Source organism: Furipterus horrens, unplaced genomic scaffold (genome assembly GCF_987537825.1).
Source record: "Furipterus horrens unplaced genomic scaffold, mFurHor1.1.pri manual_scaffold_17, whole genome shotgun sequence".
Classification (NCBI taxonomy): domain Eukaryota; kingdom Metazoa; phylum Chordata; class Mammalia; order Chiroptera; family Furipteridae; genus Furipterus; species Furipterus horrens.
The window spans coordinates 91,560,441-91,582,710 of NW_028327187.1; the positions used below are offsets into that span (position 1 = coordinate 91,560,441).

A 22,270-nucleotide genomic window follows, 5' to 3' on the forward strand; every position below is an offset into this window, starting at 1 on the left:
TGGATTGCTGATAATAGCTTCCACCAAGAGTATGACAGAGCTGGGTCATAAAAGGCCAAGCAGCTTCCGCCTTGGGTCATGTGAGAACTCTGATTACCCCGAGTTGGCCATGCTTTGAGGAAGCCCAAACCACATAAAGTGGCTACATGTGGGTGCTCAGATTGACAGTCCTGGCTGAGCCCAGACTTTGAGTCATTTTAGCCCAAGTGCCAGACCTGTGAGTAAAGGAGCCTCCAGATGATTCCAGCCTCCAAACCTTCACATCTTTTCAGCTGAGACCTCAGACATCATAAAGCAGAGAGACAAGACATCACTACTATGCCCTGTCCAAATTCCTAACCCATGGAAACTGTGAGCATAATAAAATGATTGTTAAGCTGCTAAATTTTGGAATAATTTGTTACTCAGAAATCACTGGGACACACTTATTGTAAGTTTATTAATTACTCATTCATCCATCATCATTTATTAAACTCCTACCATATGCCAGATAGTGGTAATACAGAGGGGCCCAAAGTAAACATCCCTACCTTCCAGGAACTTACACTTTAGGGGCTGCTGTTGCAACTGTGTCTTGCAAAAGGCTACATGTTGCTTTTTAACAATAATGAGTAGATTTTTCAAAAACCACTTCCAGATGGTGTGGGGGGAGGGGCGCTTCCTGAGTGAGTTGCCAAGGGAAGCTCCAGAGGTAGGTGGATTAGATGACATAGACCCAGAGAGCTCTATTATTTGCTACTTGTCAACCATGACTGTCCCGCAAGTCAACCACGGGCTAACTGTGCCCTCACACCGTGGGAGGCGCCATCCTTGAGGCAGAAGGACAGGGAAATGACTCCCCACAGGCCCTGGAACAGAGATGGAGTCTGCCTCTTAGAAGAACATGGCTTTGGCTTGTTTCATGCTAGGAGTAGGAGGACTTAGGCAAAACTGGGGCCACTGCCTGGTACTCCAGCCCCCTTATCTGACTCCAGAGCACAGATTTGGAGCCAAGGGTGCTCCCCTGTGGCCAGGCATGCCTATCTCCTGGAGTCTGGGCTTGGGAAATGAGTGTGATTTTATGCCGCTTGTGTTTCTGTTTCTCCTTCAAAAATAATAAAGCTGATATTAAAAATGTCTGCCTGTCTCAGTTCTACTGAAGTGAAACAGAGAAAAGGACTCAGTCCTTCCTGGGATCAGTTATAAAGAGAATTTTTCCTGGGGGCAGCCCTGGGATTCTAGGTGCCAACTATAGGAAGAAAGCACATTCCTAGGGGGAAGTTTGGGAGTCAGGCCTTCCCTGTCTGCCTGGAGCTTTTCCCTCCTGGAAATTTGCTTATATATGGAAAGAGGCCACGTAAGGGCACTGTTGAGTATGGTGAGGCCCACCGCCCCTAGAGACTGGCAATGGAAGACAAAACAGCACTGAGAGGCTGCAAACATGGCTGGGTGTTGAAACTTCAGAGAGGTTACCTTCCCCTTGGGCTCCTAGCTCTGGTCACCACTGAGATTGTCTCACACTGTACCCTGAGCAGGCCTTCCCAGATGACCGAGCAGCTCAGCTCAATCAAGGCCGGGCCATTCAATTTGGGCTTTGCTATTCAGTTGTTCAACAACTATTTAGTGAGCCATGTGCCAGGTACATCTCCAGCTGCTCATGCAGCTGTGAACAGAACAGATGATGCCTGCTGCCCTCATGGAGCTCACATTTTAATAAATATTTTGGAGGTGGGCAAAGAGAAAACACAGAGAACTTGGAACCTGGATTATTTGGCTCACAATCTTGAGCTTGATGTCCCTCCTATTATGATTTCCTGGCTGGCTAACATCTCTTCTCCGTAAGCATATGCCAACTTTGAGCCTTACCCTTGGTGGGTGCCCTTAAAAATGGTCCAGCCCCAAGACATCTAGGTCCAAGATGACTAGATCCTGGTTCTCTGTCTAGGTTGACTAAGGTCGACCTTCTGAACACCACTTCCCATTTCCAACAATTTCTTTCTTGAACCGATGACAGAACAGGTGATGCCATCCCCGGGGAACCCTCATCCCTACTCCTGTCCTGCCTGAACTCTAACTGGATAATGTTGTCACAGACCTTCTGGGGTAGCCCACAAGAAACCGACACTGTAGCAGCAGGTGTAGATTGCTTCATTACCTGGAGTTTCCTTATGATTCTGAAAATAGACTAATTTGAGGAGGAGAAACATTTTCCCAAGATAAAGATTTAGGGTACCATTGTGGTGAACAAGGCCCTCAGAAACAGCACCAAACAAAAGAGCATGTTAAAACATGTATTTTTATTTGGATGGTGGGGTGCTTCTTCTGTCTCCTTGTTAATTCCGGGCGCTCCTCTCCTTTAGATTCCTGACTTCCTCTGGTAAGCCCCTCTGGATTAACCTGTCACAGTCTGTCAGTCTTGACGCCGCAGCTTTCTGTGTCCAGGTCCAGGTGGCATTATATTATCTCCAACTTCTGAGTTGCACTGTTTATTTTCCATTGAAAATTAGACCAGAAGCCACACCAAGGTGGGGGCTGGGATTTATTTCTTTGATGTATTTCCCATCCTCTAGTGTTTAATTTACAATATTTTCAGGGCATGCCCTCTAAAAGTTGGCAAGCCCATAGCAAACCCATTTTGAACTCCAACTCAAATGATTTTGAACTTCCCAAGTAGCAGATAACCAACTCTTCCTGCCTCCTCATCTCTCCCTCATCAACATCACTCCTCCCCTTCTAAAGAACAAATTGATGTCCTGTGGTTCTAGTGGAGGTGTGTGTGTGAGAGAGAGGTAGGGGAGGGGAGGGAGAGAGAGAGAGAGAGAGAGAGAGAGAGAGAGAGAGAGAGAGAGTGAGTGAGAGAGAGAGAGAGAGAGAGAGAGAGAGAGAGAGAGAGAGAGAATGGGGTCGGGATGAGAGGAAGGGGTTGAGTGTTTCCTATAAAACACATTTTACCTGCTAGTCTCCTTTGTGATGCAAACTATTTCCCAGGAATTGTCTTCCTGTGTGTGTCTTTCCTCTCGTATGGCACAACCTGCAGCTTCTCCCCTCCTACAAGCTGTAGAACAGAAAAGACATTGTGGGGAAACAGATTGCCACAGTTCAACAAGGCCCACTAAGATCCATGAACTCAGAGCTCACTCAGGCCAGGGGGCTCTAAGGCCCCTCCCAATTCTCATGCTTTTGTTGTTGTAGCTGTACTTTTTTTCTTTTTTTATTGTTGTTCTATTACAGTTGTCCCAATGTTCTTCCGTTGCTCTCCCCTGCCCTGCCCAACCCTTCTCCCACAGTCAACCCCCCACTGTGACCCATGTCCATGGGTCATTTATACCTGTTCCTTGACTTGACCCTTCCCCTTCTTTCCTCCTTTTCCCCCCTTCTCCTTCCACTCTGGTCACTGTCAGTCTGTTCCTTGTTCCCGTGCCTCTGGTTCTATTTTGCTTATTTGTTTGTTTTGTCTCATTAGTTTGTTTTGTTCATTAGGTTCCTCTTACAGGTGAGATCATATGGTATTTGTCTTTCACCTTATGGCTTATTTCACTTAGCATAAGTTCCATCCAGTTCTATCCATGCTGTCATGAAAGGTAGGAGTTCCTTCTTTCTTTCTGCTGCATAGTATTCCATTGTGTAAATGTACCACAGTTTTTAAAAAAGATTTTTTAAATTTATTTTTAGAGAAAGGAAAAGGAATGGAGAAAGAGAGGCAGAGAAACATCATAGGTTGGTTGCCTCTCACATGCCCCCAGCAGGGGACCTGGCCCACAACCCAGGCATGTGCCTTGGCTGGGATTCGAACCAGTGACCCTTTGGTTCACAGGCCAGCACTCAAGCCACTAAGCCATACCAGCCAGGGCATAACACAGTTTTCTGATCCATTCATTTACTGATAGACACTTAGGCTGTTTCCAGCACTTGGCTATTGTAAATAATGCTGCTATGAACATAGGGGTTTGTAGGTTTTTTTGAATTGGTGTTTCAGGATTCTTAGGGTATAATCCCAGCAATGAAATCACTGGATCAAAAGGCAGTTCCATTTTTAGTTTTTTGAGGAAATTCCATACTGTTTTCCACAGTGGCTGCACCAGTCTGCATTCCCACCAACAGTGCACTAGGGTTCCCTTTCTTTACATCCTCACCAGCACTTGTTTATTGATTTGTTAATGGTGACCATTCTGACTGGTGTGAGGTTGTAGGTTTCTCAATGTGGTTTTAATTTGCATCTCTTATGGCTAATGGTGTTGAGCATCCTTTCATATGTCTGTGAGCCCTCTGTATGTCCTCCTTGGAGAAGTGTCTGTTCAGGTACTCTGCCCAGTTTTTAATTGGATTGTTTGTCTTCCTGGTATTGAGTCATATGAGTTCTTTATATATTTTAGAGATCAAACCCTTGTCTGAGGTATCATTGGCAAATATGTTTTCCCATATGGTTGATTCCTTTTTCATTTTGATGATGTTTTCTTTAGCCGTGTAGAAGCTTTTTAATTTGATGTAGTCCCATTTGTTTATTCTTTCCTTTATATTTCTTGTCCTAGAGGGTATATTGGTGAAAATATTGCTGCATGGGATGTCTGAAATTTTCCTGCCTATGTTTTCCTCTAGGACTTTTTACGGTGTCATGGCTTATGTTTAAGTCTCTTATCCATTTTGAGTTTATTCTGGTGTATGGTGTAAGTTGGTGGTCTAGTTTCATTTTTTTGCATGTCCCTGTCCAGTTCTCCCAACAGCATTTGTTGAAGAGGCTACTTTTATTCCATTTTGTGCTCCTGCCTCCTTTGTCAAATATTAATTGACCATAGAGACCTGGGTTTATTTCTGGGCTGTCTGTTCTGTTCCATTGATCTTTGTGTCTGTTCTTATGCCAGTACCAGACTGTTTTGATTACAGTGGCCTTGTAATACAGTTTGATATCGGGTATTGTGACCCCGTCTGCTTTTTTCTTCTTTCTCAAGATTGCTGAGGCTATTCAAAGTCATTTTTTGTTCCACATAAATTTTTGGAATATTTATTTTAAATCTGTGAAATATGTCATTGGTATTTTAATAGGGATTGCATTGAATCTATAGATTGCTTTGGGTCGTATGGACAGTTTAATGATGTTAATCCTTCCAATCCATGAACACGGTATATGCTTCCATTTATTTGTATCTTTCTTAATTTCTTTCTTCAATGTTCTGTAGTTTTCCAAGTACAGGTCTTTTACCTCCTTGATTAAGTTTATTCCTAGGTACTTTACTTTTCTTGTTGCTATAATAAATGGGATTTTTTCCTAGTTTTTGTTTCTGATATTTCATTGTTGGTGTACAAAAATGCCTTCGATTTCTACATATGGACTTCATATCCCGCTATTTTGCCAAACTCACTTATTAGGTTGAGTAGTTGTTTCATGGAGCCTATAGGGTTTTCTATGTACGCTATCATGTCATTTGCAAATAATGACAGTTTTGCTTCCTCCTTTCCAATTTGGATACCTTTTATTTATTTTTCTTGTCTGATTGCTATTGCTAGAACTTCCAATACTATGTTGAATAAAAATAGTGAAAGTGGATACCCTTGTCTTGTTCCTGATTTTAGGGGGAAAGCTTTTAGTTTTTCTCTGTTGAGTATGATGTTGGCTGCAGGTTTCTCATATATGGCCTTTACTATAATTAACTATGCTCCCTCTATTCGTATTTTACTGAGCATTTTTATCATAAATTGGTGCTGTACTTTATCAAATGCTTTTTCAGCATCTATCGATATGATCATGTGATTTAAAAATGTGGAATGCTTCACAAATTTGCATGTCATCTTTGCACAGGGGTAATGCTAATTTCTGTATCATTCCAATTTTAGTATATATGCTGCCTATGTGAGTACTGTAGCTGCATTTTTAATCTGACTGCTCTGGGTAGCTTTTCGACCTTTAGGAGGCTGCCTTCCCACCCACTAGTGTGACTAACATTAAAAAGACACACAAGCTCTGGCTGGTGTGGTTCAGTGAATTGAGTGCCAGCCTGCAAACCAAAAGGACACTGGTTAGATTGCAAGTCAGGGCACATGCCTGAGTTGGGAACCAGGTCTCCAGTTAGGGGTGTATGAGAGTCAACTGATCAATGTATCTTTTGCACAGTGATGTTTCTCTCCCTCTCTTCCTCCCTTCCTTCCCCTCTCTCTAAAAATGAATAAAATATTTAAAAAAAAGACACACAATTCCACATATTAAGGATGTGGAGAAACTGGCACTTTCATCCATTGCTGGTGGGAGCATAGAATAGAAAAGAGTTTCTGATTAAAGTTAAACACATGCCTACCTGTGATTCAGCAATTCCACTCTTGGGCAGTTACCTAAGAGAAATGACAACCTATGTCCACACGAAATTCTGTACATGAATGTTAAAAGCCACTTTGTGCATGATAGCCCCAAACTGGAAACAACCCAGATGTTTATCAACAGACCAATGAATAAACAAACTAGTACATCCATTCAATGGCATAATATTCAGCAATACAAAGGAAGGGCCTGCTGATACTTAAAACAACCTGGTTTAATCTCAAAGACATTCTGATGAAGAAAAGAAGCTGCACACAAGTGAGAAGTTACACACTTCTGCCAAGTGAGGACACAAGAAATCTTTGACCTGGAAGAGGGCCTCACTGCACTATGGTGGCACCCTGATCTCAGACTTCCAGCCTCCAGAACTGTGAGCAATACATTTCTGCTGCTTATTTTTAAAAAAGGAAAAACTACACACAATATGCACTGTATAATTCCATTTGTGAACCCTGAGGACTAAGAAGGGCTCCCGGTGGCTAACTGGGCTCAAAAGAAAAAATGAAAAGGAAGAGCCCAGCAGCCTATTCTGCACAGGGGCCTCTCACACAAACTGCAGTTTGAAAGAGCGTCTGCACTAGACTGCCTCCACCTGTGCAGCTAACCTGCCTGCCTGCACAGTGTTTCTGCCCACTGAGCCAGTCCTTAAAATGGAGCTTGTGGTGTCCTATTACAACCAATAGGACTGAAGCTTTCCCTATCCAATCGGGCTGTGCTTCTCTGACCAATCAGAGCAGCTCTATTCTGACCACTCAGGGACCAGGGGTGGGGACTTTTGTCAATATAAGCCAGCTCCCTGTTACCTTGTAGAGCACCGTTTTCACAGTTCCTGGAGGTGAAGCATTAAAGATGTCTCACCAGGAGCAGAGCTATGTGGGCTGCCTGGGGCTTGTGTAGATCCAGGCAGAACAAGGTGACCATTACAGAACGGAGCTGGCTATCTGAAAAGGTGCCTAGCCCTAGGACATCCCTACAGCCGCATTGTTTTCACAGCGGCCTGTTGTAGGACTATTGAACTTTTCCGCAGCAGTGTTGTTTCCATGACCATGCTGTATTACTGTGGGGCTGTTTGCACCAAATAAAGTTACCTTTTTCACCACACCCCGAAATGGGGCTTCCTGTTGATGTTGAATTGGCCCCAACAACCCGTCAGTTGACACATTTGGAGTTTAAGAACAGGCAAAACCAATTTAGGTGGTTCTCAACCAGGGGTGAATCTCCATGCTATCCCCCATTAGGGGATTTGGCTATGTCTGGAGATATCTTTGGTCGTCATACTGGGGGTGGCCCCTATTGAGCATCTAGGAGGTTGAGGCCAGAGATCTGCTAAATATCCTACACTGCACAGCTTGGCTCCACAAATTGTCTGGCCCCATATGTCAATCATGCCGAGGTGGAGAAACCCTGGTCAACCATGATAGAAGTCAGACAAGTGGTTACCTCTTGGGATGTGCTGAGTGGAAGGGATACAAGGGAACTTTCTGGGGTGCTGGAAATGTTCTATATATGTACTGTCTAATATTGTAGCTGCTTGTCACATGTGGCTATGTAAATGAAATGAAATACATTAAAAAATTCTGTTCCTTAGTTGCACTAGCCATATTTCAAGTGCTCGATAGCCACATGTGACAGCTACAGAACACTTTCAACTTTGCAGAAAGTTGTATTAGACAGTGATGCTCTATTGCTTGAACTGGGTAGTATAAAAGGCATAAGGACCCTCAACATATGCTCATTTTATTACATGTAAATTTTACCTCCATGCATATAGCTCAGTGGGATGAAAAAATCTTTCCTGCAGGGGAGGAGTGGGAATACTGGTGAAGTCACAGCTCCCCTTGTCCTCTAGGCTGCCCCCCACCTGGGGCCAGGCCTGCCCATACACCTAGAAGCTGGGCTAGACTTTGAAGAAGGAGGGGCTGCTGAGATTCTTCAGAGGGGCCTCCCCAGGGACAGAAAGAGCCAAGGCCATTTACCCTTCAGGGAATTCTCTGGCTCCCAGTGGATTTACAAGTGGGTCAAGTGGACATGTGCAAAGAAAAGGCTCTGTTTCCACTCCCCACCCCCCTTTCACTAGGTAGCCTCCCCCACCGGGTGTGCAGTCTCTCCCGGCAGAAATTGCTCCATTCTCCGTCACTGCCGCCGCTCTCGCTCTTCTGCTGTGAGGGTTTTACAATAACAGCATTGTAACCACTTTGAGAAAACCAATAAAAAGGCGGTGACAAAAGAATAGCCAGCCGGCTGGAAATTGCACGCAGCAGTGAGGGCCTGGGCCTTTGCCGCTACGTGTTTAATAGTGCTCCGGGGCTGCAGGCTGCAAAGACGCACGTGTTTATTTGGGGGATGTGCTGTCGCTTAAATAATGAATCTCGCATAAGCCTTCAGATGAATGCAGGGAGCCCTGACTCCCACTGCTGCTCAAGTCTTCTCACCCAACCAGGGTCAGTAAACAGAGGTGCAACACTCTGGTCAGACCTGGAGAGCCTGCTGCCCTGTGGTGTGATGCAGAGGAAAGGGCATATTCATTCATTTATTCATTCATTCAGCAACAAAACCTACTGACCACCTACTAAGGTGATGAGCCTTGTGCTAGGCATTGAGCCATAACAAACACTTTCCAAGCCTGCTGCAGTGTACATATTGCAGAAGTTCCAGAAGCAACTTTTGGCTGAGTTCAGGTCCTGTTTCCTCTCTACCGGGTCATGGCCACCCTGTCCACTTGACCTTTTGGGGCCCTCATGCTCACCGTCTGGCTCCAGCCCACTCCTCAGCTCCCTCAGTCCTTGCTGCTCCAAAGAGGAACACAATGTCCTTTATGTATTTATTAATTCTCAGCCTAAAAAATTTCAGACTCACAGAAAAGTTGCAGAAATAGTATAGAGTCCTGCTCTCCCCTTCACCTAAATTCTCCAAAAGTACTTACTTTACCAGTTTCCTTTATTCTCTCTCTCTCATTCCCTTCTCTCTCTCTCTGTATATATATGTGTGTGTATATATATATATATACACACACACACACATATATGCATATAGACAGCAGATAGGTAGATAGCTATAGATATAGATATTTCTGAACTATTTGAGAATAAGTTGCAGACATGATGACCTTTTACCTCTGATACTCTGGTGTAGATTTCTTAAAAAACAAGAATATTCTCTTACATAAGCACAATATAATTATCAAACTCAGGAAATTAACATTGCTATAATACTTTTATCTAATCTACAGACATTCACATTTCTTCATTTGTCCCACTGCTGTCCTTTATAACAAAAGAAAAAAAAATTCTGTTCCAAGATCCAATTGAGAATCACATATTGCATTTCATTGTCATATCTCTTTAGTCTCCTTTAATCTGGAACAGTTCCTCAGTCTTTACATGAATTTCTTGACCTTGACATTTTCAAAGCCTACAGGCGAGTTATTCTGCAAAATGTCCTTCAACTTGGGTTTGTCTGATGTTTCCTCATGATTTGATTCAGATTCTGCATGTTTAACAAGAATATCATAGAAGCCATACTATATCCTTCTCAGTGCTTCATACCAGGAGGCACTTGATCTTGGTTTGTTAACATCATCATTTGGTCAAGGGGTGTCTGCCATTTTCTCCCATGTAAAGTGATGACTCTTTCCTTTGTATTTGATAGGTATTTTGTGGGCAAAGCCCTTTATTATTTTGACGGTTTTGGTTTCCAGAATGAATGGCTGGCACAATACAGGTGTCACGGCCCCTCTCCTGCATTTCCAGTTCCTTTTAGATGAGATTGTCCAGAAGTTTGCCAGGACTTCACAGTTTTATTAGTGAGGACAGGGCTTCTGGAACCTCTCATCAGGATTCCTTCTTCACACTCCCACCTCTTCTTCCTAACCCAGAGAGCAGAACATCAATCTACAAAACAACACCAGGTCCTCCAGGTGACACCCTTCCCACATAAACTGAACTGTTTGTTACACCACCCTGAAATAATCCACTTTAGGCATTTCCTTTCAATTCTCTTCTCTTCTCTAATTCTCTGGCTCCCCAGCAGGCCTGTAGATCAGGTGTTAATAGCACCATGTTACAGAGAAGGAGCTTGAGACCCTGAGGGGTTAAACCACACTAGACAGACCTCTTTGGGCTTTTCTGCATTTGTCTATGATTCCCAGCCTACTCTAGAATCAGTATTTATTTGCTTTCCTTTGAAGCCATGGAATCCTGTGCTGTAGTGCTGTAAACACCATTTAATTTCCAAAATGGCCGGCATTGCCACCTGAGTGTGTCTCATTGCTGATGGTGTGGGAAGGAGCACCTTGACATTTCTGGCTGTGATTTCAAGTATCCTCATGTAATAGTTACAGCTTTTATCCCCCAGAGCAGACAGACACTCAGAAAGAGGACAAGGAATATAAAGAAAGAGGCCAGTTGAAGACGGCCAACTTAGAAAAACAACAGGGCCCTCTTTGGATGAGAGCAAGGCTGATAGGGCTTTTTTTTCTTTTTTTTTGTGCCAAACTATATATTGGATTAACAAATAAAAGATCTCAGTATCATACTATCTGTTATAAACAACCCCTCTCCCCTAAAGTTTAAATGAGTATTTGGTAGCCGTACTCTTTGCATGGTCACATACATGTATATGTGATACAGGTTCTTGGGTGTATGTGCATGCCCATGCATGCATATATGCCTCTGTGTGTTCAGATGTGGAGAGAGATTTACACACTCTGTGCTATGCAAAAATATATGAATCACAGGAGAATCTATTTAAAATATTGATATTCTCAGTTAAATCAACACCGTACAATAATGTCATTGCACACACGAGCTCTATCTTGAAGCCAGAGAGGGGAAACAGAGACTCTCCTGAAGTGCTGCCTGGAATACCAGAATCGGCAACTTGCTACAATAAGCCGGAACGCCCAGAAACTACACTTGAACTAATGCCTAAAACCTGACGGAGACATACTTCATAGTTAATCTGGTTACTCGGGGTTTATTTCACAGTCAGAAGTTCTTATGATGGAAGGGGCTCCTGCTGGCTTCTCTTAGACACATGACTGAATTAATGAATGAATGAATTCAACTTACCAGAGGAGATTTAAACTGCTTACTGAAACAAAATCTGGTCATTTTTCTTCCTTCCGTTTTCTTTTAAAAGATAAATACGAGCCTCATATGGATGCTGTAAGAGTCATTAATCCTTGATAACCGACTGTTTTATCTTTTGATTAAAAAAAGACAGGCTGACTGACAGTAAGCTTACAACGGAAGGCTCATTAAAAACCGGGTTCAGATGTGGCCTCACAAATAAACACCCCGCATTCCATTAAGCAGGCTGCACCCAGGAGCTAAGGCCGCCGTGCTCCGGGCTTAAAAAAATGCAAGGGACAGGTAAACCGGCTTTGTCTTGCTGAACCAGCAGAAAGCGCTCAAGTTTTTTCAAAATGAGCGCTTTCTGCGCTACTACCTGGTTGTCAAATTTTAATGGGTGCTTGTTAACAGGGACTCTGAAATATTGTGATGTATGTGACCATCGGCAGCTTTCCGGCCCGCCTTTGGGGATGATCGCGGGGTATTTTAATAGGTGCGTTCACAACCCCGGGGGAGGGCTGCTTAAGGTGGTCCTTGGACGTCTCTAACACTCGCAGGCTTGGGGTGGAAGGGCCTAGCCGCTGGGAAATGCGGGATCTCCGGAGCCCAGGAACAGGGACGGAGGACTGCTGGGCACCCTCTCCCAGTGACAGGTCCGGGAGGGTGTGGGAGTGAGGATATCACAGGCGGCATTTCCTTCACACGTCTGCCTGAACCCAGGAGAGGTTAGGGTTTAGCCCTGCCTGCCCTAAGAGCTGATTCTATTTAAAATTCTCCTCGTTTAAAACGGATGGGGGTGCGTGTGGAGCGGATGCCTCTTTTCTCTCTTCTTTCTCCCTCCTCTTTCTTCCCCGTCCACCCCTCTTTTCTTCTTTTCTTTCCCCCACCCCCTCTTCCCTCTTCTCCCTTCCGCTCTTCTCCCCTCTTTCTGACCCTCCTCTTTCTCTTCTTCCATCCCTACCCCTTCCTCCTCTCTCTTCCCCCTCTCCTTACCCACCCCCTCTTCTTCCTTTCTGCTTCCCCCCTCCTTCCATCCCCTCCTCCCTCTTCCCCCTCCTCCCTCTCTCCTTCCCCTCCTCCACCTCCTTTTCCTTCCCTCCCTTTCTCTCCTCCCCTCCCCCATCCTCCCCTTCCACTCTTTCTCTTTCCCCTCCCCCTTCTCCCTTCCCTTTTCCTCCTCTCTTCCCAGTCGCCTCTCCCTTCCTCCCTCTCCCCTCCTCACCCCTCCTCCCCCTGCTCCCCCTTCTTTCTCTTCCTCCCCTCCCTTTCTTTCCTAATGCTCAGTCCAAGTCTCAGAGTATCCAAATGTCTTCTGTTGCCTGTTACTAGTAAAATGCCACTTCTCAGACTCCAGCTTGCCTGCGGCTCTCCCTCAGCCGCTCCCTCCCCCAACATCCCTCAAACACTTGTGAAGCTAAGCTTGCTTGCCCTGTTGTCAAAAAGGAAGTATGGAAGGTGGCTTCTTGATGCTTTAATCTGTGGATGGGTCACAAACTTGAGACTTGCAGGGCTTCAGGGAAAGAGGGTCTAACTGGGGGGAAAGAGGCTGCCCAGCTGCTGAGGCTGCTCAGACCAGGGGCCAGATGCTGGGCCATTCTGAGCAGGGATCTTCACCTGGTTAGGGAGAATCACTGTTTGCAAAGAAGCCCTCAAAATCATTTTCAGAGAGAGGCTGAGTTTGCCTGGATCTGGCAGTGGTGTGTGTGTGTGTGTGTGTGTGTGGTGTGTGCATATGGCAGTGGTGTGTACATATAGTGATGGTGGTGTGTGTTGTGTGTGGGGGCATATAGTGATAGTGGTGTGTGTGCATGTGGTGTGTGCTATGTGTGTGCATATGATAGTGATGGTGTGAGTGCATATGGTGGTGGTGTATGTGCATGGTGTGTGGTATGTGTGCATGCCCTGCATGTGTGTGTGTGCAGCACTCTTGCTTCCCTGGAGAGAAGAGATGAATGCTTTGGTGGGGGAGGAAAGCGACGCTCTGCCTAGAGCCGCCAGGCACCAGCGCGCGTTCAGAAGAGGCGAGAGTGCTTTGCCAGTGGAAAGCTTATTTTGCCCAGCAGGACCAAAAATCCAATTAAAGAAAGAATGAGGGAAATGCGAAGTCTGGACGGAGAGCTGGCACCTCCCCGGCCGACTTCCTTGGCAGGGATCTCTGCAGAGGGGAAGGCCCAATGACGGCTATGGGCTATGGGGATGGCCGGCCAGAGAGGCTCCCACGCGCCATAGCCAAACACAGGGGCTGCTGCCAGCGGTCAGGCCCCGCCTGTACCCGCAGCCCAGCACTGAGGCCTCCTGCAAGGACCCACCAGTGGTCTTTGGTGCAGAGCCCCGGGCCGCCTGGCAGCAGTGGAAGTACCACCCCAGCCCGGCTCTTGGGCCATTTGAGCCACCCACCCGCCCGCGCCTATTGACATTGGTGAGAATCGCACAGGCAGATTAAAGGCAGCATATGGCCCCCCAACTGGAAGCCAGCGGAGCTGAACCAACACTGGCAAATTGTGTTCAAACCGCATTGAGAATCCTGGCAGCTGCACCTGGCATGGGGAGCAGCCGGCGACCTGCATACAAAGGGAGTTTTATACACAGGGGGTGGCAGCAGCAGCGGTGGCGGCATTGCCACCCCCTCCTTCCCGCAGCCCACTCTCTCCTCCCCCTCCATCCGGAGCTGGGCATTGGCCCTGGGAGGCGGGGAGTTATTTGTCCAGGTTTCTGAACCTGGAGAAAGGAGAGGAGCTCTTATTTAGAGCTTAAAGCCAGGACAGATTTACTAGGGTCCTCTGCGAAGCTCCCCTTTGTACTTATGTGCCCCCGCCCCAATTTAACAATGGTCAAATTCCCCCAGCCATGAGGAGGCAGGGAGGCAGAGAGGCAGGGGAGAGAGCAGGAGGCCTGCAGGGTCCCCAGGTTGGCCCATAAAGAAAAAGTAGCAGTTCATCCTCTCTAGCCTCTGTGGGAGGGCTCAAGTGAGGGAGCCTCCAAATGTCCCCCAGCACCAGTGTGACATGCAGACTCCTGGGCCATCACTTGTCTCCCTCCCTCCAGTACTGTCTAATTAAAAAAATGGGAGGCAGAGACATTTTTGTTACCTCATGCAAGACCGGGCAAACATTATGCAACTGACATATAGAAATAAGAAATTGAATGTGATGGAGTTGGGGGTGCCCAGAAACTAGTCGTCGGCAGCCGTCCGTCTCGAGAGACGATGGTGTAGCTTCTTAAGAGTCTATCTGCACCGCCGAGAATGGCTGTGCAGTCCGACTCGGGAGTGACACGGTATCTGTCTCCTCCCGTGTTGAATCGACATCTTGCGATGACGCTGGAGTGTCCTCTCCAGCGAAGCTGAAGCTACAGAGCCTGGAACTAGTGAACTTGCAATAAACCAATTGAACCGGGTGGGGGCAACATTGGCAGAGTAAACATGCAAAGTGAGCTTGGGTTGTAGCACCTGGGTAATCCTGGGTGTGAATACCTGGGTCAGGTGAACATGCTGAGTGGTGAAATCAGGTGGACAGACCCATGGGGATGTGAAATGGGGGAGGTGAAGCATTTGGGGGTGATCTGCCTCATGGAATAGAAATGAGAGAACATCATCTCCTGGCCTCATATTTTTTCTCTAGTCTATGAGAATCTAATTATTTTTTCCCCCAAAGGATGCTCCATCCTGAAGGAGAGCTGCAACCACATGAAGTCATTAAAAATGCTGTCTGGTCCCTATCTTCCTCTGGTTGGCATTGGGGAGGGGGATCCAGGAAAGAGAAAAATCAAATTCTTTCCACAGCATGGCTCCCACACTCTGGGGAAGTGCTGTATGGAGCCATGATTTGACTGGTTTCCTGGAACTTCAGGGATCACCCCATGGTGATACTTTCTTCTTGTCAGGCCACCTCCTTGACCCCGTCATAGCTAGTGGGAACTAGGGTTATGAAGGATGGTTGGGACATCCTCTGACAATGTGAGGTGGAGACTTTGGGATGGCTCCTTGGCAGAGGAGAGGGAAGCTGTCTCAAATGAGACCCACGGGGCTAGGAGCACCACTACCATAATGCCCCTCTGGATGATGTGCTGCCCAGCCATGGGTTTAAAAGCAACTTCAGTGCTCTGTCACCCTGGCCTGGATCTCAGAAGCTTTCTTCTTTTGTGGCTTGGGAGACAGCCATTTTGAAAGACAAGCCTTGGTTGTTAAGCATCTTCTGTGTGCTGTGGATAGTCGTATGCAGGAATTAGGGCATAGGATTCTGCAGGAGGGCTTAATCTAGTCTTTGGGTTTCTTACATGAGGAAACTGACTGCATGAGGCTAACTTGCCTAAGGTAACTCAGCAGTGGTTGGTGTGGCTGATCCTGGCTATCAACCACTCCATGCAGACTTGTGCTGGGGGTGTGGCTGCTTTTCTTGCCATCCAGTTAGCTGTGGGAGTTGGCTCTCCACAGGCAACCAGGGCAGGACACCCCCTCCCCCACTGCTCTTTTCTCCCAGAAGAGAGGTCGGTCACTTGTGGAAGAGAACAGTCAGCTGTGGCTGCTCTTTCCTGGGGCAGGGCAGAAAGGAAGAATATGGAAGGAGTACTTTTGGACTGCTTTTCACCACCCATTCCTCCTCCTTAAAACCTAAAATTTCAGCGTATCAATGCTGATGGGGGTGCGCCCTGGGAATCAGGATTTGCTCATAAGGGTGGATGGACTGGGAGAGGCTGGCACTTCCACAAAGCAGTGTGGGGAGGAACTGGGTGCACTCTGCTTGCTCTCCTAGACTTTGCAGAAATCCCCAAGAGCTAAGGAAGTGGGCTCTGTTTCGAATCTCTGTGGGAATACTTCATGCTAAATAGAATGTTCTCTTTCTCTGGTCTTCATTTTTGGAAACGGCACTCTTGCCTGAGGGCTTCTTGTGCCTTCAACGACTGAAGTAATTTCTGTGCTTGGGCAACCAGCTTTCTTTTCTGTTTTGAAAATTAATGTGCTTGTGCAGTCACATGCTTACCTTGTAGTTGCAACAGTAATTCATGGACAAGCTGTGTGGCAGTGGTGGCCTCCAATTTGTCCATAGCTCCTTGTAGTCACCCCCTCCTGTTGTCTCCTCCCACACTGACTCTGGACTTCACAGTGGGACTTGCTTTGGTCAATGGGACACTATCAGACATGATTAGCAGAGGTTTGAAAAGTGCTTGTGCATTAGGTCTTGCCCTCTCTTGGTATTCTTGAGACCTCTACAATTGCCAACATGTGAATTTGCCTGGGTTACAACATGCGAATGTGCCTGGGTTAGGGGGCTGGAGGTATGTGGCCCAGTCACCACTGTCACCAGCTGATAACCAGCACCCAGCGCCAGACAAGAGTGAGGCCCTCCTAGACCAATCAGTGCCAGGCAAAGTGCCAGCTGACCACAGCTACATGAGTGAGTGCAGATGGACCCAGCCTAGCCTAGCCCAAACTGTAGACCCATAAGCTCATGAGCTGATAAACAGTTGTAAAGCATATATTACATAAACTGCCATTTTAACCATTTTTAAGTTTAGAGTTTAGTGGCATTAAGCGCATTCACATTGTTGTGCAACCATCACGACCATCCATCTCCAGAACCTTTTCATCATTTGCAATGGTTCTTTACGGAGCAAAGCTCACTGATTTACAAGCTGTAGAGGCTCCCCTGACTCCATGACTGTCTTGCAGTGATAAGCCTGCCTCTGAGGGGAGCCAGGTGGAAGGCTCAGGCTAGGGTATGGGGCTCTGGAGTGTGACCCAACCTGAGCTGAAAGAGAACACCATCCCAGTGCCTCAGCTACAGCTTCCTGAACCTCACACCAGCTCTCACTTCATCCCCACTGTGGAGCCTGCCCACTTCACAGGAGTCAAAGATGCTGCTCTTGCCAGAAGTGTCAGATTAAACACAACACTAGGCTCCTGCCCTCAGGCATATTCACCTGTGATCTTGCAGGAGCGAGAAGGAGTCATCAGGGAGGACAGAAGCACAGCGTCTCAGTAAGTGGTGTAGAACTTACAGGCTGCTCCTCTGATGAGCTCAGGTGTGGGGTGCAGTTGAACCTGTTGTTTACTGACCCACCACCTGGGGTCTGGCACCTGACCCTGTGCTCAGGGATGAGCTATGACAGCTGCTGCAGCAGCTCTGCTCTCCTAGCTGTGTTACTTTGAGTGAGTCACTTAAGCTTTCTGAGCATTGGTGTTTTCATTTGTTAAAATAAGATAATGGTTGTGCCATAGCTTAGGGTGAGGATTAGATGAACCAGTGCTGGACACACGAACAGATACTTAATATACGTGACAGGCCAGATCCTCCCTCCCCCGCCCGACTACCATCTTTCCTCATCCTTTGTGGGACTTTGTTAGCATCAAAAATTGTGCCTTGAGAGACATCTTCAGTAGTAGCTGGAGAAGTACTCATTTGTCTTTTGGATTTTCACTCTGAAGATCTATAGTTTTCTTCAGCCTTAATGTGCAGGTCAGGACTCTGGGGTGTTGAAATAAATAAGGGAGGGATAAAGGAGGAGGGAGAGAGTAAAGGAACTTTTGGATGCTGTTGCAGACATCTATAACATTCATTTTCTTCTTCTTACATAACAGAACTCCTGATTTTTAGCTTGACACATAGTCATCTATAATAAACACAATGTTTCACACCCTGTCTTACTGCTAGGTATGGCTAGTTGACTAAACACTGGCTTATGTGATGTCATGTCCTGAGACATCTTCCAGGAACTTCCTTAACAGAAGTTGGGTCATACCCTTTGCCCTTCTTCTTCATCAGCCTTAACATCGACTATCTGGAATGCAGATGTGATGGTTGCAGCTCTAGACACCATTCTGAACAATGAGGATCAGGTTGCCACCCAGGTACGGCACAGCAAAGAGCTGGATGGAACCTGAGTCCCTGTTCCAGGTACTTTTGGTGTTTAACAAACCACTACAGAGTTCATGGCTTAAAACAGCCATTTTATTGTTCTCATAGGTTATGTGGATCAGGAATCTGGGCAGGGCTTGGCTAGGCAATTCTTCCATTCTTGGTGGTTTTCACTGAGGTGACTCAGTGGTACTCAGCTGGCTCAAGGGCAGGTATGGAAGATCAAATACAACTTTACTTGCATGTCTGAAGCCTGGAGTGAATGACTAAAGATGAGGACTGCCAGCCAGGGCACCTACGCATGGCCTCTCCATGTGGCTTGGAGTGCTTACAGCATGGATGCCTCAGGGTAGTTGGATATCTTCCATGAGCCCCAAGCAAGAATATTCCAGTGAACAAGTAGGAAACTGCATGGCCTTTTAGAATCTATCCTCAAAGGTCTCCAGCATCACTTCTGCCAACTCTACTGGTCAAAATAGTCACAAACCTGCTCAGATTCAAGGGGACAGCAATGGGACACCCCCTCTTGATGGGAAAACTATCAGGATCACATTGTACAAGAGCATGAGGAATGAGAGATACCATTGTGACCAGCTCTGGAAAATACCACCTGCCATAGTCTCTGAGTATTCAGGGAGCTGAGCTGCCATGCCAGCCCCAGCCACCTAACTTGGAATTTGAGTGAGAACTACACTTTTGACTCATTTCATGCACTCTTATTTTTGGTCTTTGTTGCCCAGAACCGAACCCTGTGCTAATTCTCAGAGATCTGCTCTGTGTGGACTTTGAGGCACTTAAGAAAAGTGAAAGACTCTGGCCATCCTATGGACTTAGTTTGAATTAGTGTTTAGCTAAAATAAAACTCCTTTTCTAACAGGAATGAACAGTACTTCCACCCCCTGCCCTGTCCTTCAAGGCCCAAATCAAGATGATGTATGTATACATATCAGCTGTATACACATGCAGCATGTCCTTGAATAACATCCTTTCATTATAACGTTGATGAGATGCCGTGGGAACGTAACTCTTGTTTATATCAATTAGCCTATAGTAAAATTGGTTTCATTATCTGTCATTTCACTTAGTTGCAGAACTTTTCAATGGTGCTAAGTGAGGACATTGAGTACATGTATCAAAAAACCGTAAGGACATTTCAGGAGATACAGACTGGAGAGGGACCTCTCCTAGTTTAAACCCAAAACATGTGCTTACAGTTTTAAGGCTGTGGGAACCTTATTCAGAGAGTCCTGTGATGGGCCTGGGGATTTGGAGATAAGGGACCAGGGCCTGCCTGTGGTGGTTGTAACCAAAAAAGCCCATGATCCTCACAGGAGGTTGAAAAAAGTGGTCATCTTATCCTTGGCCTCAGGTTTCCAATTCTAGTGGGAGGGGGAGCCCCCCAGGAGGTCAATCCCCAACAGCTCCAAGGTGTCATGGGGACAGAGGCATGCTCAATGCCACAGGCTGCTTTGGTGTCTTGGGTCTCTGAAGCAGGTATGTGGTGGTGGTGGTACTGTGCAGGAATGTTTCAATCTTTATCAGCCAGGGATTGAGATAAATACAGCTACCAGGTCACCACAGGTGAGGAATGTTCCCTTTGGCCCAGATTGACCCAGGAGCCCAGAATCTACTGGCTTATGAGGTTCCCAGGGAGTCAGGAGAGAGTAAGAGGAGCAGTTCACCCTATTGGTTCACTTGGAAGGTTCTGGAGACTGACTACCGAGTTTAAATTCCCACTTGCTGCTCCCTAGCTATGTGACCCTGGTCAGGTGAATTCACTGTGCCCCAGGCTCCTCATCTGCAAAATGGATCCTAACTCCTTGGACTATTGAGAGGACTGAGCGAGACAGTGGATATTCAGGTGCTTAGCCTGGTGCCTCAGCCATGACTGCTCTAAATTCAGGCAGAGGCAGAGGGAAGTCTGGGTCATCTCCTTGGACCTGCCCGGTAGTTGGGCCCCATTCTTCTTGTGATGCTGGCAGAAGCATCTGAGGGTTAGCCCCACTTTGCAAGCACGTTGTAAAACCTCTGTTTCTATCACCTGTGCCAACACTCCATTGCCCAAAGCAAGTCACAGGTCCTAGCCAAAGTCTAGGGCTGGGGAAATATACTCCACTTCTAGTGAAAAAAAAAACAAAACAAAAAACAACCCTGCAAAATCACATGTCAAGGGTTGTGGGTGGATAATTCTAATGCAGGGAGAGGAGAGAAATCAGGGAACAATGATCTACCTACTCCTTTATCCAACGGCCTATAAACAACCCATTAATATTATATGAAATCTACCAGAACCAATCTCCTAGGTCCCTATGTCAGTGGTTCTAGACTGTGTGTATGTGTGTGTGTGTGCATATGTGTGTGTGCACATTTGGTGTAGAAGATGAAGTGCCTGTTGTCCCTCCCCACCCCCCACAAACCCCTGCCCTAACCCAAGTACCTTGTAACTTGCTGCCTTGGGCTCAATAAATATTTGTTGACTGACTGATAAATACAGGCTGACAATCACAGGGACAAAGTGAATCCCACTGAGGCTTGAACTGAATGTCAATGAGTCTGAGGATGACCTTCTTGCTCTGAGTAATGGCAAGGCCCCACCTTCAGGTTCTATCACAAGAATGAAGTTTCTGGAGCTTCTTGCGTTCCCCTCTCCTTCCCCATCCTCACCCATGACAGCCATAAACTGGCCCATAGGTGGCTTTCTTCTGAGACATACAGTTTTCCCTTGATTCTCCCCACCCAGGTAGGATGTGTGGGTCTGACATGATGCTCCCTCCCACCATAACCTCCTGAGCTGTCTGCACTATCCAAGTGTTTCTAGGCTTCTCTGTGTCAGGCAGCCAGAGGGTAAATGTTTTTAGAGGCAGTTACCTATGTCAAGACGCTGGTGGCTGTGGGTGATGGCAGGATGGCAAGATGTGTGCAAGGCATGATCTGCGTGGGAGTAGTGGAGATAGTCACACATGTCTACCAGATGCTGGTGCTGTGAAACCAGGGGGGTGCGCAGGCTTGGTGGGATGGTGGGAGGGATGGGGAGTGGCTCTGCATGGGGGAAGCAGCTGCCTCTCCACAGTCATTTAGGACTCGCAAAGTCTGGTCAAATACTGATGAAGAGCTGGCAAGAATGAAGCAGGGTCCTTGTCTCTCTGCTTCCCAAGGAGGAGAGCCAAGTGGGGATTCAGCGGGAACCAGGATGGCTGATCAGAGCATCAAAGGAAAGTTGCAAGCCTTAAGTCCAGCAGGTAGACTTTTGTAGGCAAGGGATCTCATTTGTTTTTATTCTTATTTTTAAATAATTAATTTCTTCCCAGTGGTCAAAGCAAGTCATGGTCTATTGTGGAGAATTTGGAACTAACAGAAAAGTGTAACAAAGATGATAAAAACTACTTACAATCTCTAGCTAGACACCACCACTGTTAACATTTTAACATATCTCCTTCTAGCTTGTTATAAACATATACACAGTATCATAGTTACGAGTGTGATAGGGGAGGCCCTGGCCATGCAGCTCAGTTGGTTAGAGAGTTTTCCAGATATGACAAGGTTGCCAGTTCGATTCCTGGTCAGGGCACATACAAGAACCAACCAATGAGTGCATAAGTAAGTGGAACGACAAATTGATCTTTCTTCCTACAACCAATAAGTAAAAAATTAATTAAAAAACACGTAATTTAAAAAAAAGAATGTGAGGAGAGTCTTGCTTTCTGGGTTCAAATATGTGCCCTGCTATATTAGCTGTGTCATTTTAGATAAGTTATTTAACTTCTGTGTGCCTCAGCCGTCTCATCTCTACAATGGGGATATGAATAGTACTTATCTTTTAGGAATGTTGCCAGGATCTAATGAGATGATACTGTAAGTGTTGGCACATAGAAAGTGCTTTAAAAATGCTAGTTCTTATCAGCATATTTCCATATATCACAATTGAGGTCAAACCCCTACAAATTTTTAAATGCTGCTTGTTCTCTCACCTAATGTTTTACTAGGAACATTTTCCTGTATCATTAAACACTCTTATAGAGCATCATTTTTAATGGGTTCAGAATTTTGCATCCCATGGA

At 46.2% G+C, this 22,270-nt stretch overlaps 1 non-coding gene across 1 annotated transcript; it reads right to left on the reverse strand.

Annotated features, from left to right (window-relative positions):
- Positions 1 to 5,728: 5,728 nt before the first annotated feature.
- LOC149991592 (U6 spliceosomal RNA) lies at positions 5,729 to 5,832 on the reverse strand. The gene has a single exon (XR_016508736.1). It is a non-coding gene; the product is annotated as a U6 spliceosomal RNA (small nuclear RNA).
- Positions 5,833 to 22,270: the final 16,438 nt, after the last annotated feature.